Source organism: Loxodonta africana, unplaced genomic scaffold (assembly GCF_030014295.1).
Source record: "Loxodonta africana isolate mLoxAfr1 unplaced genomic scaffold, mLoxAfr1.hap2 scaffold_40, whole genome shotgun sequence".
NCBI lineage: Eukaryota > Metazoa > Chordata > Mammalia > Proboscidea > Elephantidae > Loxodonta > Loxodonta africana.
The window spans coordinates 1,094,971-1,114,180 of NW_026975113.1; positions in this window are offsets into that span (position 1 = coordinate 1,094,971).

Sequence of the window (19,210 nt, forward strand, 5' to 3'; positions counted from 1 at the left end):
TAGCTCCTGCACACCAGTTTCCACAGATTTCTTTTTCTGTCTTCCCTTTATTTCAATTAATTTCCCTGAGTCTTTTATGAGCAAATTGATAAAAGTGTGGCTTTTGTTAGTGCACAATTGTAAACATAGTCATTCTTTGCTACGAAGAGTGGATTGCTTTAACCTGAGACCTTTCCTAAAATGCCCTTCTCTTAGAGCATCATTTTCATTTAAGTTTAAATATTTAAGGAAAAAATCAGAAAACCTCTATTTGGTAACCAGAAAGGGCATTGTAATTGAATTTTCTATAATATCTAGGTTCTGTGATTTTTGTAGTGTATGTGATATTGGGAGATATTCACAGATACATATACTTTCCAAATCTCCCCTCTGCTTTGAATCCTTCCCACGAAAAGCATTGGAATTAAATTTATTATGCAAATAATGGAATGTTTTCTAATATTATAAATGCAATAATATTCAACATCTATTATTTGACTTTTGTTTATAGCATATGTCCTTAAAGGAGAAGGGAAATCAATAAATCCTGCATACGGTAAGTCACCTAGATCATAGGTGAAGGTAGTTCTACAAGTACAATAGTTATAACCATTGGCATCTGGATCATCATACATGCTCTGTGTAGATGCAGTATTCAAAGCTGCCTGATTATATAGGGACTGATATAAACTGTAGCATTATAGGCTTTTTACTATATGTAACTATGATCATTCAGCAGATTTTGAAAAGTAAAAATAGCTTCTGTTTTGCAGGTTTTTAAGAAAGCAGCATATAGACTTGTCACCTAGACACATGATGTTAGCAAAAATTGTTTGACTGACTCAGAGAGTTTCCCTTCCCACTGAGTTAGAGCAAAACTGGGGTTAAAGAAATGGCAGTGCAGATATACATATTTGATAATAAACACTCATGATCACTCAGCTTCTCATCCTTTCAGTAGTCAAGGAGTAGAAGAAAAATTGTTACTATCCTTGTGTTCTGGTTTTGAGATTTACACAAATCAATACTTCGGAATTTTTCTTCAATATTTCTCTTGCTGTCACTCTCTCTCTTTTCCAGAGCAAAATGAAGAGAGAAGGGAGCACTACCTATAAAATATTGGGAAAAAAAGCCACTTGGAAATAGGAGCACTGTACTGTTTTTTTCTCCAATAGCTATCATTTAAAACACAAAGCAAAATTCTTATAAGAAAATAGATGTGTTTATTGCATTGAGTAGAGAGTGAGAAAAGTGAAATTCAGGGAAAGCTAATAAAATTCTTATATGCAGGAATAGATGAAATTATTTTTATTCATGTGAAAAGCATACATTAATAACCCATGGAAGGATTTTAAAATGAATAACGAAAGCATTTTGCAAATGTATTTATTTAAATGCCATATGAAACCTGTAAATTAACTTTGACATTAAACATAGATGAATGCTTGGATAGCACCTCAATATCTTCCTTCAAATAAAGAGAAAAGCTTTCTTTTCTGTCCTAGACATCTATAGAAGGCCATCATCTACGGAACATAATGTATCCAGTCAGCAATTTAGGCCTATTCGTCTCTAGAGAAAAGTCTTATTTATGGATTTAAGAACAATGACATTGAGTGCCAAAAACAATATAGTTAGCATCATAAGTGACTATTGACTACCACTTCTGTACTAGTCTTTGAATAACAAAATGATTTTATTAAATTACTTCTAGTTATTAAAACACCTAGATATTAAAATCATCCTCATATTTATACTAAAAAGACAAAATTATTTATTGTGGGTGGCTTAAACAGGGAAAAAAAAATATTACTTAAGAATTTAAAAATTACCTGAATCCAAGGCAAAGATCAAGTCAGAAAATAATTGATTTTGATTTGTTTTATTTTTCCTGTAGCTACAGTTTTTCTCCCAATTTGTTTAGAATTTTGAAATTACTAACTGTATCTTGAAGATATTTCAAAATGTTAAGTTTAAATGATTATGAGAAGACTAATGATTTGGAACCGGAAAAATACTAATTAGAGAAAATAAGTCAAAGGAACAATGGATCAGTACTGCATTGGAACTAAAGAATTAATGGCATATATTGGAGAAATTCAACTGTAGTTAAGGAAAATATGTAACTACCAATATTTCTATAAGTTTCATCAATTTTTTAAAAATTCATAAAATAAAAATTGTTGAACATACATTGTAAATTGACATTGGAAAAGGTGCCTAGATTTTATAAGGCTTTTTTTTTTTTGCAGTAATTTATTAAACACACACAAAAGATACATAGAGAATGCTTTGGTTGACCTACACTATAATTTTAGGTATCATCTGCCTTGTTAAACTGCAGCAAATATTTACACTTGTTTACATTTCTGGATATCAGATTTTTTTCCTGATGTAGCTTTAAAAAATTGTTTTTTCTGCTTTTGGAGTTGTTTCCTAATGTCAGTTTAATAGGTCTCAAAACTGAAATGAAGAACCAGTCAAGAGAGATAGAATTCATTCTCTTGGGACTCACAGATGACCCACAGTTACAAATTGTGATTTTTATATTTCTCTTTCTCAACTGTATTTTGAGTGTGATGGCGAACTTATCCATCATCCTCCTCACCCTACTGCATCCTCACCTCAAGACTCTAATGTATTTCTTCCTACAAAATTTCTCCTTCTTAGAAATCTTATTGACGACAATCTCTATTCCTAGATTCTTGACAACCATTGTGACTAAAAACAAAATCATTTCCTACAATGGTTGTGCATCTCAATTATTCTTTTTTTCTTTTCTTAGGAGTTACAGAGTTCTACCTTCTGGCTGCCATGTCCCATGACCGCTATGCAGCCATCTGCAAACCCCTGCATTACTCAGTCATTACCAGAAGCAAAGTGTGCTACCAACTTCTACTCAGTTCACGGACAGCTGGCTTTCTGATTACCTTTCCACCGTTGGTCTTGGGACTAAAGCTGGAATTTTGTGCTTCCAAAGTAATTGATCATTTCATGTGTGACACTTCTCCTATCCTGCAGATTTCTTGCACAGACACTCACTTCCTACAAATGATTTCATTTGTTTCAGCAGTTATAACACTAGTGGTCACACTACTCTTAGTAATTTTTTCCTATACATATATAATCAAGACCATTCTAAAAATTCCCTCTGCTCGGAAAAGAACAAAAGCTTTTTCCACTTGTTCTTCCCACATGACTGCAGTTTCCCTTACTTATGGTAGCTGTGTCTCCATTTACATGAAGCCATCAGCAAAAGAAAGGGTGACTTTATCCAAAGATATAGCTGTTATCTATACCTCAGTTGCCCCTTTACTCAATCCCTTCATTTGCAGTCTTAGGAACAAGCAAGTGAAACAAGCTTTCAAGGATACACTCAAAAAGGTTTTCATTTTTTCAAAAAATAAGGAAAAAAACTAAAATCTTGACAGAAACAGTGAATATATTTTTTGTTCCTTTTTTCATGTTTACTTAATTTGTCCTTTCAGTAAGTTAAACTTCTTATAGCATTTAAACAAGTCTTTCAGCACAATACATTTTCCTACTTCATCTTTAATAGTTCTTGCAGTGTTAATATTAAGAGTTCCAACTTCAAATTTTCACAAATTTTAACTTTCTTTTAATCCCAAAGACATGCAACTTCAGGGTCGTGAAAAAAAATTACTTATGTATTAATTTCTCCTGTACAAATTTGCCTGGATGAGTGTAATTAGTTTATATGCACTTATTATAGGTATACCTTGTCTTATATACTACACTAGTTATAATTTTTGTCTTCTTTAGAATGATACAGCTTGCTATGGAGAGACAAAGAAACAGTTATCAAACAGTATGATTTCTCTTACAGTAAAGCTTTACACAAAATTGTGTTCTTATAGTAATGAAGGTTTAATTATTTCAGTGTATCAGAAATGGAGCTCAAAAAGGGTAATTCTTATGACAGTTGTGATATATAGGAAAAAAAGAGTAAAATGGTGTTATAGGCATGTGTATAACAACATGCACAATGTTTGAGGCACTAGTCCCTAGTTCAAGTGTCACTAGCTTGATAAGGGGAATGTAGGCTTTTAAGCCAGTCAGCCAGATATAAACCCAGGATAACATGTCAGCCTGGTCAAATTTTAAAACTCTGTTGCTAAGTTTCTCCATTTATGAAATAGATAGAATAATAGTCCTTACTTGTTTATTTTGAGAATGCAATGAAGCAGTATGTATAAAGCAATTTTAGATCAGAACCTGGCCCACAGTGAGTTATCAACAAGGGTTAGCTCCCCTTGGAGGGAAAGCTTGTCTCACTCAGGGTAGTATGTAATAAGGGAAGAAAAAGAGGCAGCTTCAAATCATAAAAAGCTTTTATGACCTAAAATGTATTAGGACTTAATCTGATTGGTCTATAAACCTGAAAATTTAGTGTGAATACATTACCGAGATAAAAATTCCATGTGTCTGTACATAAAATAACTTTTTAAATCACATGGAATAGTTTAGAAACATGGACTGGAGATGATTCTGAGGCTGATTTTTCACAATGTGATCAGATTTTTATATTATAAAGATTGATCTGTTAAATGTGCTGAGAATGGTTTTTTAGATATTTGGAGTTAGGAAGACAGGAGAGAGGATCAACACTTTTAGCTAAATGAGATATTTTAAAGGTCAAAAACACAATAGTGACAGTGGCTTGCAAGCTCAGGGAGCAGACTCCAGAGATGTTTAGGGGAATGAACTGAGGTTAAACTGTTGAACATTTTCATGTCCGGGATAAGCGAAAGAAAGTTATTTTAAAAAAAGGAAAAAGAAAAGACTCTTCTTGGGCTCTCCCTGCTGTCCACTCTGTGCACAAGCACGGAAATGTCTGTCTTTTAAAAAAAAGAAGCTTTCTTAGTATCTGTCAGATCAAAAAAAATCACCTATAAAACATATGGGGTTCTATATTGGATATAATTTTTCATCAGAGACATATAAGTGAAGAATTTACTGGGGTGATTGATGGCTGCTGCAGATTAAATTGCATCCACCCCACCCAAAATGTGTGTCAACTTGGCTAGGCCATGATTGCTAGTAGCATATGATTGCCCACCATTTTGTCATCTGATGTGATTTTCCTATGTGTAGTAAATCCTGCCACTATGAAGTTAAAGAGGCGGGATTAGAAGCAGTTACATAAATGAGGTAGGCTCAATCTACAGGATTAGATAGTATGTTGAGTCAATCTCTTTGGAAATATAAAAAGAGAAGCAAGCAGAGAGACAGGGGGACCTCATACCTCCAAGAAAAACCACCAAGAACATAGCACATCATTTGGGCCTGAGATCCCTAAACTGAGAAGCTCCTCGACCAGGGGAAAATTGAAAAAGACCTTCCTGCAGAGCCGACAGAGAAAGAAAGCCTCCCCTGAAGCTGGCATCGTGAATTAGGACTTCTAGACCCCTAGGCTGTGAGAGAATAAATTTCTCTTTGTTAAAGCCATCCACATGTGGTATTTCTGTTATAGCAGTGCTAGATAACTAAGACAGTGGCATGTCTATTATTTATGTAGCCTCGAATAGAAATCATTTAGTTTTTATTTGTGTTCAAATTTGTTTTACAATCTTTCAAAGCAACAATTTTTAGTCATTTACTTTTCCTTGGCAGAAAGAAGAGTGTTAGTTAGTTCATGTGATTATATTCATCGGCCTAAGAACTTTCACTCACGCAGTTTGTTTTTCAATATACTTTTTAAAAATTACTCGAGCCTTATCAGATAAATTATGGTCAAATATTTTTTTCCATTCTATCCATTACATTTTCATTTTCTTGGTAGTGTCATTTAATGCACAAAACTTTTCATGAAATGGAGAAAAGAATACTTACTTTTAATGTACAAATATGTAATTTGTATGACAATTTTTTTACAAAGAATGAGCAGGATCAAGATACACTGAACATTATTGAAATTAAGACATTATTCATCTGAATTAGTTGGTTTTATATTAAGATGCTAACTGTAATCTACAAGAAATCATTAAGAAAATAACTTGAAAGATATGCTGTAAAAGACACAATAAATAAATTTAAAGGTACACTAGGACTTACCAATTTAACACAAAAGAAGCCAGCAATCCAGGAATAGACTAATTAAAAAGACATAAGTATATTTAAAAAAGGAAGACATAAGTCCTACTTTATCAGTAATTAAATTTAAACAGTGAAACAACTCAATTGAAAGGCAGAGATTGGAAACATAGTCTAAAAAGAGAACATAACCCAAATATATGTCTGTCTATTTTTTTTTTTATTATTATAGGCACTCTTTAGATTAAAAGACACAAATAGATTGAAAATAGGATTTAAAAGATAGGCCATGTATTTCGGATTGAAAGTGTCTCCGAAATATATATGTTGAAGTGCTAAAAATTGTACCTGGAAGTTGTGTCCTTGTTTGGGAAAATAGCACACTATTCTTGGAAGATAAAAGAAAAACCTTCGCCATCCTGTTGATTATAACTCATAGTGACCATATAGGACAGAGTAGAACCACCCCATAGTGTTTCCAAAGAGCAGCTGATGATATTGTCACTTAAGCCGTACCAGAGTAGGATAAGTCCTATTCCATTCTGAGTGGTATCTTAAAAGGAGATAACAGACAGGGAGATGGAAAGAAACACACAGAGTAAGACAGATGCCAGGTGATGGTGGAGGCAGACACATCTATAAGCATCCATAAGCATGCCAAGAATTGCAAAGGGCTACAAGAAGCTACAAGGAGCCCTGATGGTGCAGTAGCTAATAGCTCAGCTCCTAACCAAAAGGTCAGCAGTTGGAATCCACCAGCTGCTCTTTGAAAACCCCATGAGAAAGTTCCACTCTATCCCATAGGGTTGCTATGAGTTGGAATTGACCCAACGGCAACAGTTTCTTTTTTTAGCTGCAAGAAGCTGAGACAGGAAAGACCTTTCCGTAAAACAAACAGAGAGAGAGTTCATAGACCCATTAATGAATTTGGGCCTCTAGCCTTCAGAACTGAGACAATAAATTCTGTTCTTCAAAGCCATTTACTTTGTAGTATTTTGTTATGGCAGCACTAGGAATCTAACATGCCAAGTGAGCAGTAGCCAAAAAAAAAGAGCTGGGCTGCCTATAATAACACTTGACGTATTAGACTTTAAGACAAAAAAGTTACAGGATACAAATAATATTTTACAATTATAAAGTGTCAATCTATTGGGCAGAATAAACAATTATAAACATGTATTCACCTAACATTTCACAATAATAGAGACTTCAATAACTCATTTTCAATAATGGACATAAAACTAGGCAGTATACATGGGACATACTCCAGAGTGACCATATACCAGACTATAAAACAAACACACAAAAAAACCTAAATAATATAAAATAATTGAAATAATACAAAATATGTTCTTTGACCAAAATACAACTAAATTAGAAATCAACAATAGAAGGAAATATAAGAAAATCACAAATATATGTAAATTAAACAGTACACTCCTACATAACAAATGAGCCAAAGAATAAATCACAAGGAGAGTTTAAAAATAATATTTTTAGATAAAAGGAAGTGAAAAACAGCATGCTAAAACATACGGATTGCAGCTTTAGAATCGTTTATAGAGAAATTAATAGCTCCAAGTGCCTATGTTAAAAAGGAAGACAGATCTCAAATCAATAAGCAAATGTTTTACCTTTGGAAACAAGAAAAAGAAGAGTAAAATGGCACAAAACAAACAAAAAAGAGAGTACATATTATATGATTTTATTCACATGAAATTCTAGTAAATGAAAACTAATTGTAGATCTATTGTTGCCTGTATAAATATAGATGTAGGTGTTAATATTGATGTAGACATATATATAAATATTTGACTTAATAACTATATATATATTTTTTGTGACACCAAAACGTTCACGAATGAGAGGACAATACAAGAGTCTCAAATCTTTGATTAAAATATATTTAATGAGTATAAATTATGTCACCTTCACCAGACACTAGAGATATAAATATAAAACAACCAAGGCCTGTTTCTTCCAGATTAGGTAGTAATTTAACAGAAACAGGTTTATGTACAAATAATTTCAGTAGAGTAAGCTAAGAGGACAAAGTTTTGGGAGAGCAAAGAGGAGATAGCACCTAATCTTGGCTTTACACAAAGGGAAGATTTCAAGGATTTTATTAAATTTAGACGAAACCTTAAAGAAAAGTATGCGTGTATATGGGTGTGTATTTGTGTGTATGTGTGCACGTCTGAAAATGCCTAGTGTTTACAGGAATAAATGAAAGATTTGATGATGTTAGCGCAAATGTTGCACAGGGCCTCGGTTCTGGGTTGCACAGGGTTAGTTTAAGAACAACAAAAAGGAGAAAACTGATCTCCCAGCACTTGTCCAAAATAATTTTCTACAATAATGGAAATGTTCTATAATCTGTGCTGCCTGATACATTAGCCACTAGACACATGTGGCTACTGATCATTTTAGATACGGCTAGTGTGACTAAGGAACTGAATTGCTATTTTATTTCATTCATATTTAAATTTAAATAACCACAAAAGTAACTTACTCCTGAGCAAGGCCGATACTTGGTTATTAGCTCAAATTCAAATAATATTACTGTTCTAAAGATGAAGCACAGGACATTCTGGAAACATGTAAGAGTTTGAGAGAATCAGAGAAGACTTCTCCAAGAGAGTGCAATTAAAGTACAAATGAATTGAGGTACCAGAGAAACCACCTTTAGCAGACAGAAGAACACATGTAAATGTCCTGAAGGAGAAGAGAAAGTGTCAGATTGTTAAAGAAACAAACAACAAATAACGAGTATCTCAAAATGACAAAAGTGAGGGACATGCTCATCGATAGGCAGACTCAACATTGTGAAAATATCAATTCTACCCAAAGCAATCCACAAATACAAAGCAATTCTCATCCAAATACCAACAGCATTCTTCAAAGAGACGGAAAAACTAATCATTAACTTTATACGGAAATGAAAGAGGCCCCACATAAGTAAAGTACTATTGAAGAAGAATTCACTAGGAAGACCACTACCTGGCCTCAGAATCTACTGTACGGCTACGGTAGTCAGAACAGCCTAGTACTGGTACAATGACAGCTACATTGACCGGTGGAACAGAATTGAGAACCCAGGTGTAAATCCATCCACCTACAATCACCTGATCTTGGAAAAGGGCCCAAAGTCCATCAAATGTGGAAAAGACAGTCTTTTTAACAAATTCTGCTGGCAAAACGGGATGTCCCTCTGCAAAAAAATGAAACAGGGCCCATACCTCACACTATACACAAAAACTAATTAAAAATGGATTAAACATCTAAATATAAAATCAAAAACCACAAAGATCATAGGAGAAAAATAGGATCAAGGCTAGAGGCCCTAATACATGTCATTAACAGGATACAAACCATAACTAACAAGACACAAACTCTAGAATATAAGTTAGATTACTGGAATCTTCTAAAAATTAAACACTCATGCTCATCAAAAGACTTCACCAAAAGATTAAAAAAAGAACTTAGACTTGGAAAAATCTCTGCCTATGACAAATTCAACAGAAGTCTAATCTCTAAAATCTCCAGGAAAATCCAATACCTCTACAACAAAAAGACAAATAATCCAATTAAAAAATGGACAAAGGAAATTAACAGACACTTCACCAAAGAAGGCACTCAAGTGACTAACAGACACATGAGGAAATGACCGTGATCACCAGCCAATAGAGAATTGGAAATTGATACTACAATGAGATATCATTTCACCCCAACATTACTGCCGTAAAAAATAAATAAATAAATAACAATGTTGAAGAATTTGTGGGGAGACTGGAACTCTTATGTACTACTGGTGGGAATGCAAAATGGTTCGACCATTTTGGAAAACGATATGGCACTTCTTTAGAAAGCTAGAAAGAGAATACCATAAGATCCAGCAATCCCACTCCTAGAAATATATCTTAGAGAAATAAGAGCTGTCACATGAATAGACAAATGCATACCCATGTTCACTGCAGCATTTTTCACAATAGCAAAACGTTTGCTCATAAAAGACTCAAGGGGATTAAATGAAATAAAAGGAAAAAAGAAAAAGAAATCTGTGGAGACTGGTGTTCCTGTCTACCAATTACGTACAAAAAAAAAGAGAGAGAATTGTCAATTCCTTTAAGTACAAAACTGAGGGGACATTCTCCCAAAAGATAACCAGAAATGATTTAAACTCTATATGTCAACAGCATTCTGGTATTCCACTCCCATGGGTCACAAATTGTTTAGAAATTTATCTATGTCTATATCTGAATTGTAATAAGAGAATTGTCCTTCACAGTTGCTCAGTAACTGGCTGCTCATCACTCGGACCCTATGTTAAATACATTTTGACACGGTGATATTTAAGTTACGTGGTGGTATGCAATCTACTCTCAACTCCCATGGGGCTATTGAGGTCAGATGTTTAACTCGAAAAGGAACTTTTGTCTCCATTAGGCAATATATTAAGATTCTGTTACCTTGGTTGTTTCCCATCTCAATACTTGAGAAAAAAATATGTTGTTGTTGTTAGCTGCCATCGTCACTATGAGTCAGAATTGACTCGATGGCAATGTTTTTTTTTTTTTTAATAGTGATACCATGTACAAGAGGGCGAGAAGCTGCCCGGTCCTGTGCCATCCTCACAATCATTGCCATGTTTGAGCTCATTGTTGTAGTCACTGTGTCAATCCATGTCTTTGAGGGTCTTCCTCTTTTTCACCGACCCTTTACTTTATCAAGCATAATGTCCTTCACCAGGGACTGATCCCTCCTGATAACATATCCAAAGCACGTGAAAGAAAGTCTCGGCACCCTTGCTTCAAAAAAGTATTCTGGCTGTACTTCTTCCAAGATAGATTTGTTCATTCTTCTGGCAGTCACTGGCATATTCAATATTCTTCACCAACACCTAATTCATTGTCCAGCTTTCACATTCATATGAGGTCATTGAAAATACCATAGCTTTGGTCAGGCACACCTTGGTCTTCAAAGTAACATCTTTGCTTCTTAACACTTTAAGGAGGTCTTTTGTAGCAGATTTGCCCAGAGCAATACTGTTAAACATATAATATGAGATATTTCATTCTGAGATCATATTGTTTAGAAATTTATCTATGTCTGTATTTGAATACTAAGAGAATTGTCCTTCATGGTTGCTCAGTAACTGTGTATTCTGGCTGCTCATCACTCGGACTCCATGTTAACTCAATTTTGAGATGGTGATATTTAAGTTACACGGTGGTGTGCAATTTACTTCCAAATATATCTAAGTGTGGGGATGAGAATAGAAATTTTAAGAAAAGCTCTTTTATTTCCCTTCCACAGACATCTATGGTCAAGGGAAGTCATGGTCCTCATTTATCTTTGATGTAGCTTTCTCTTACTGGGTTTTTTAAGAAAATAATTTTCCTGGTCCCAGCTTGATATCTCTGCATGTGCAATAACTAACCACTGTGCATGGGACTTAATTTTGCTTCCTTTCCACATTGTGTGAGTAAAGTCGAATACCTATATCAACACCTTTTTTGTGTCTGTTACCTGTATTGACCTTTTTCAGAACTCATTCACAATATCTTTCTAGATAGTGCAGATTTCTCTTACTTTTCCAGTAGCTCAATCATTCATCTTACACCATATATATATATATATATATATATATATATATATCCAAATCAAACCAGTTGCCCGTGAGTCAATTCCAACTCATAGTGACCCTATAGAACAGAGTTGAATTGCCCCATAGTGTTTCTAAGGCTCTAAATCTTTGTGGAAGCAGACTGCCACACCTTTCTCCTGTGGAATAGGCTAGTGAGTTCAAATTGCTTACCTTTTGATTAGCATCAGGACCCTTAACCACTGTGCCACCAGAACTCATATATAGGTGTGTATTTTTTATATATATATATAAACCCAGCAGAGCTCATATATACATATATTTATGTACACACACACACACATACATATAAAATATATATATATACCCACACAAAAATACAAGTATATTTTTTATTTCTTTCATCAATTTGAGGCTTTTTGTGCCAGAGATATATTTTTCAAATTACCTGCTGTCTCAGCTATCTAGTGCTGCTATAACAGAAGTACCACAAGTGGATGGATGGCTTTAACATAGAGAAATTTTTCCTCTCACAGCTATAACAGAAGTACCACAACTGGATGGATGGTTTTAACATAGAGAAATTTTTTCTCTCACAGCATAGCAGGCTAGAATTCCGAATTCAGGGTGCTAGCTCCAGGAGAAGGCCTTCTCCCTCTGTTGGCTCTGGGGGAAAGTCCTTGTCATCAATATTTCCCAGTCAAGAGATCCTAAGCACAGGGAACCCCGGTCCAAAGGATACTCTATTCTCCTGACTCTTGTTTCTTGGTGGTATGATGTCTGCCTGTCTCTCTGCTTCTCTCTTTTATATCTCAAAAGAAGTTGACTTAAAACACAACCCAGTCTTGTAGATTGAGACCTTCCTCATTAACATAACTGCCACTAATCCTACCTCATTAACATCATAGAGGTAGGGTTTACAGTGTGTAGGAAAATCACATCACTCGACAAAATGGTGGACCATCACACAATACTGGCAATCATGGTCTAGCCAAGTTGACACACATTTTTGGTGGACACAATTCAACCCATAACATCTGTCGCATTTTAAGAAGTGAAAGACACTTCTCCTTCCTTAAGTTTTTAAGTCTGGATATTTTATTAAAAATACTATTTACTAGATGGTGCCCGGCCAAAACCAATGACTGCCCTGACAGGGAGCACAACAGAGAACCCTTGAGGGAGCAGGAGAACAGTGGGATGCAGACCCCAAATTCTCATAAAAAGACCAGGCTTGAGAGGAGGGCCAAGATGGAGGACTAGGTAGACGCTACCTCGGATCCCTCTTGCAACAAAGACTCAGAAAAACAAGTGAATCGATCACATACATAACAATCTATGAACCCTGAACAACAAACACAGATTTAGAGACGGAGAACGAACAAATACGGGGAAGCGGCGACTGTTTTCGGAGCCTGGAGCCAGCGTCCCAGTCAGGTAACCTTGGTGCCGGGCTTAGGTCTGGACCCAGGAGAGATGAACACAAAATCTGGTGATGGTGCAAACAAGGGGCCCAGCCCTACCCCCCTGAATTGACCCCGGGAGGGGGCCCAGCCGGTCCGCGTGGGCGGTGTGGCAACGCGGCTGGTGGGAGAAGTCCCCGGGAGGCAGTGACTGGTTTTGGAGCCGAGAGTGCAGCGTCCCAGCTGGGGAGCCTGGGCGCCAGGCTTTTGACTGGGCGCTGTCACAGCGCAAGCACGGGGCGCAGGCTTACTCCCCTGAACTAACCCCGGGAGGGGGCCCAGCCAGTCCGCGGGGGCGGCGCGGCGACCGGGCTGGCGGGACGAGAAGTCCCCGGGAGGCAACGACTGATTTTAGAGCCAGGAGTGCAGCATCCCAGCAGGGGAACCTTGATGCTAGGCTTTGGACTGGCAGCGGAGGATCTGACCGCGGCTTTAGCGGGCCAGACCCTCGGGGGCAATCTCCACACAGCCAGCACACATAGGCGACACGCCCCTCAAGAATCTCAGATAAAATAGTCATTCCAAGCAACATAAGCAACTTTGGCTATATTCTGGGGTGCTACTCTCCTGTTTCTCTGAACCCTCCCCCATCCTTCCCAGGCGGCTTCATTAACATTGGAATTTCCTGAGCCAGAGGGAGAACGGCTCCGGCTCCGCGGTGGCTTTGCTTTTCCCTTTTTTTTTTTTTTTTTTGGTCTTTTCCTAACCCATTCTTCCGGCCTGAGAGAAGGAATCACAAAAAACCCAGGGACCAAAAATCCATCCCTAATTGGACTAAAAACACAGAACCAGCTACAGCCAAGCATATATGATCCAAATCTCGGACTTTCATCCTTACAGGGAACAAGGTGGCGGTTATAATCCAAAGGCAGTTCTGATAGGGATCTGACTGCATTTTTTTTTAGCGGATTTTCTGGAAAAACAAGTTTCCCAGGTCTGATATCTCTGCTTATTCAACAGAGCCCTAACTGACCCACAACAAGGGAACTGAGGGCTGAAGCTCCCCCCAGACCACCTAGCCTCTTGCCTTAGGGGTCTAAGGAGGGTGACACCTACCAATCCGTAGAGGTACTTGCATTGGGGGCCTAAGGTACAGCTGCAGTGCCCTCCCACCAAGGTGCTATAGGAATAGAGACACACCTACCTCACTGACACTTGGGGGAAGCCTGTCAGCATCCTGCCCCCCCGGATGGTGAACCCCAGCTGCTAATAGAATCTGGTGCACACAACTATTGCCACTACTTCTAGAGGTGGATAGGTGTTAGGGTGCAGCACACACTTGATGACCCAAAATCAGATTCTACGCAAGAATAGTGAATAGACTCAGGCATATATATCTGGAAACAGCCCAAACCAGCTGGTAATAGGTCATAAGTAAGTCAAGGGCTACAACAAACAAGACAGCACAATCTAGTAGCCCATCCGCGTATATTGAAAGAAAACAAAACAAGATAAGACTCAGTGAGCAATTATAGAATAAACCACTACCAAATCTATTTTTTTTAATATCTTAGTGATGGCTCGGAGACAGCAGTCGATATCAAACCACATAAAGAAGCAGACCATGACAGCTTCTACAACCCCCCCCCCAAAAAAAGAATCAAAATCTTTGCCAAATGAAGATACAATCTTGGAATGATCAGATACAGAGTATAAAAAACTAATTTACAGAATGCTTCAAGACATCAGGGATGTCCTCAGAAATGAAAAAAGGCAAACTGCAGAAAAAGCCAAGGAGCACACTGATAAAACAGTTGAAGAACTCACTATGTTCTTATACTGGAAAAATTCATAAGTTGCAAGAATCCGTAGAGAGACAGCATGTAGAAATCCAAAAGATTAACAATGAAATTACAGAATTAGACAACGCAATAGGAAGTCAGAGGAGCAGACTCGAGCAATTCGAATGCAGAGTGGGAAATCTGGAAGACCAGGGAATTAACACCAACATAGCTGAAAAAAAATCAGATAAAAGAATTTAAAAAAATGAAGAAACCCTAAGAATCATGGGGGACTCTATCAAGAAGGATAACTTGTGTGTGATTGGAGTCCCAGAACAGGGAGGGAGGACAGAAAACACAGAGAAAATAGTTGAAGATCTGCTGACAGAAAACTTCCCTGACATCATGAAAGACGAAAGGATATTTATCCAAGATGCTCATTGAACCCCATTTAAGATTGATCCAAAAAGAAAAACACCAAGACATATTATCATCAAACTTGCCAAAACCAAAGATAAAGAGAAAATTTTAAAAGCAGCCGGGGAGAAAAGAAAGGTCTCCTTCAAGGGAGAATCAACAAGAATAAGTTCAGACTACTCAGCAGAAACCATGCAGGCAAGAAGGCAATGGAAGGACATATACAGAGCACTGAAGGAGAAAAACTGCCAGCCAAGCATCATATATCCAGCAAAACTCTCTCTGAAATATGAAGGCGAAATTAAGATATTTACAGATAAACTCAAGCTTAGAGAATTTGCAAAAACCAAAACAAAGCTACAAGAAATACTAAAGAATATTATTTCGTCAGAAAACCAATAATATCAGATACCAGCACAACACGAGGTCACAAAAAAGAACATCCTGATATCAACTCAAATAGGGAAATCACAAAAATAAATTAAGATTAATTTTAAAAAATGCTCATAACAGGGAATCACTGAAGTCAAAATGTAAAAGATCACAATAATCAAAAAGAGGGACTAAATACAGGTGGCATAGAACTGCCATATGGAGAGTGATCCAAGGCGATATAAAACATTACAAGTTAGGTTTTTACTTAGAAGAATAGGGGTAAATATTAAGGTAACCACAAAGAGGTATAACGACTCCATAACTCAAGATAAAAGCCAAGAAAAATGTAACAACTCAACAAACATAAAGTCAAACACTATGAAAATGAGGATCTCACAATTTACTAAGAAAAACGTCTCAGCACAAAAAAGTATGTGGAAAAATGAAATTGTCGACAACACACATAAAAAGGCATCAAAATGACAACACTAAACACTTATTTATCTGTAATTACGCTGAATGTAAATGGACTAAATGCACCAATAAAGAGACAGAGAGTCTCGGACTGGATAAAGAGACACGATCCGTCTATATGCTGCCTACAAGAGACACACCTTAGACTTAGAGACACAAACAAACTAAAACTCAAAGGATGGAAAAAATATATCAAGCAAACAACAAGCAAAAAGAAGAGGAGTAGCAATATTAATTTCTGACAAAATAGACTTTAGACTTAAATCCACCACAAAGGATAAAGAAGGACACTACATAATGATAAAAGGGACAATTGATCAGGAAGACATAACCATATTAAATGTTTATGCACCCAATGACAGGGCTGCAAGATATATAAATCAAATTTTAACAGAAATGAAAAGTGAGATAGACACCTCCACAATTATAGTAGGAGACTTCAACACACCACTTTCGGAGAAGGACAGGACATCCAGTAAGAAGCTCAATAGAGACACGGAAGACCTAATTACAACAATCAACCAACTTGACCTCATTGACTTATACAGATCTCTCCACCCAACTGCTGCAAAGTATACTTTTTTTTCTAGCGCACATGGAACATTCTCTAGAATAGACCACATATTAGGTCATAAAACAAACCTTTGCAGAATCCAAAACATCGAAATATTACAAAGCATCTTCTCAGACCACTAGGCAATAAAACTAGAAATCAATAACAGAAAAACTAGGGAAAAGAAATCAAATACTTGGAAACTGAACAATACCCTCCGGAAGAAAGACTGGGTTATAGAAGACATTAAGGAGGGAATAAGGAAATTCATAGAATGCAATGAGAATGAAAATACTTCCTATCAAAACCTCTGGGACACAGCAAAAGCAGTGCTCAAAGGCCAATTTATATCAATAAATGCACACATACAAAAAGAAGAAAGAGCCAAAAGCAGAGAACTGTCCCTACAACTTGAACAAATAGAAAGTGAGCAACAAAAGAATCCATCAGGCACCAGAAGAAAACAAATAATAAAAATTAGAGCTGAACTAAATGAATTAGAGAACAGAAAAACAATTGAAAGAATTAACAAAGCCAAAAGATGGTTCTTTGAAAAAATTAACAAAATTGATAAACCACTGGCCAGACTGACCAAAGAAATACAGGAAAGGAAACAAATAACCTGAATAAGAAACGAGAAGGGCCACATCACAACAGACCCAACTGAAATTAAAAGAATCATATCAGATTATTACAAAAAATTGTACTCTAACAAATTTGCAAACCTAGAAGAAATGGATGAATTCCTGGAAAAACACTACCTACCTAAACTAACACATTCAGAAGTAGAACAACTAAATAGACCCATAAAAAAAAAAGAGATTGAAACGGTAATCAAAAAACTCCCAACAAAAAAAAAGCCCTTGCCCGGACGGCTTCACTGCAGAGTTCTACCAAACTTTCAGAGAAGAGTTAACACCACTACTACTAAAGGTACTTCAAAGCACAGAAAATGACGGAATATTACCCAACTCATTCTATGAAGCCACCATCTCCCTGATACCAAAACCAGGTAAAGACATTACAAAAAAGGCAAATTACAGACCTATATCCCTCATGAACATAGATGCAAAAATCCTCAACAAAATTCTAGCCAATAGAATTCAACAACATATCAAAAAAATAATTCACCACGACCAAGTGGGATTTTTATGCAAGCCTGGTTTAATATCAGAGAAACCATTAATGTAATCCACCACATAAATAAAACAAAAGACAAAAACCACATGATCTTATCAATTGATGCAGAAAAGGCTTTTGACAAAGTCCAACACCCATTTATGATAAAAACTGTCAGCAAAATAGGAATTGAAGGAAAATTCCTCAACATAATAAAGGGCATCTATGCAAAGCCAACAGCCAACATCACTCTAAATGGAGAGAGCCTGAAAGCATTTCCCTTGAGAACGGGAACCAGACAAGGATGCCCTTTATCATCGCTCTTATTCAACATTGTGCTAGAGGTCCTAGCCAGGGCAATTAGGCTAGACAAAGAAACAAAGGGCATCCGGATTGGCAAAGAGGAAGTAAAATTATCTCTATTTGCAGATGACATGATCTTATACACAGAAAACCCCAACGAATCCACCAGAAAACTACTGAAACTAAAAGAAGAGTTTGGCAGTCTCAGGTTATAAGATAAACATACAAAAATCACTTGGATTCCTCTACATCAACAAAAAGAACACCAACGAAGAAATAACCAAATCAATACCATTCACAGTAGCCACCAAGAAGATAAAATCCTTAGCAATAAATCTTACCAAGGATGTAAAAGACCTATCCCAGGAAAACTACAAAGCTCTACTACAAGAAATTAAAAAGGACATACTCAAGTGGAAAAACATACCTTGCTCATGGATAGGAAGACTTAACATAGTAAAAATGTCTATTCTACCAAGAGCCATCTATACATACAATGCACTTCCGATCCAAATTCCAATGTCATTTCTTAAGGTGATAGAGAAACAAACCACCAACTTCATACGGAGGGGAAAGAAGCCTCGGATAAGCAAAGCGTTACTGGAAAAGAAGAAGAAAGTGGGAGGCCTCACTCTACCTGATTTCAGAACCTATTATACAGCCACAGTAGTCAAAACAGCCTGGTATTGGTACAACAACAGGCACATAGACCAGTGGAACAGAATTGAGAACCCAGATATAAATCCATCCACATATGAGCAGCTGATATTTGACAAAGGCCCAGTGTCAGTTAATTGGGGAAAAGATAGTCTTTTTAACAAATGGTGCTGGCATAATTGGATATCCATTTGCAAGAAAATGAAACAGGACCCATACCTCACACCATGCACAAAAACTAACTCCAAGTGGATCAAAGGCCTAAACATAAAGACTAAAACGATAAAGATCATGGAAGAAAAAATAGGGACAACCTTAGGAGCCCTAATTCAAGGCATAAACAGAATACAAAACATTACCAAAAATGATGAAGAGAAACCAGGTAACTGGGAGCTCCTAAAAATCAAACACCTATGCTCATCTAAAGACTTCACCAAAAGAGGAAAAAGACCACCTACAGATTGGGAAAGAATTTTCAGCTATGACATCT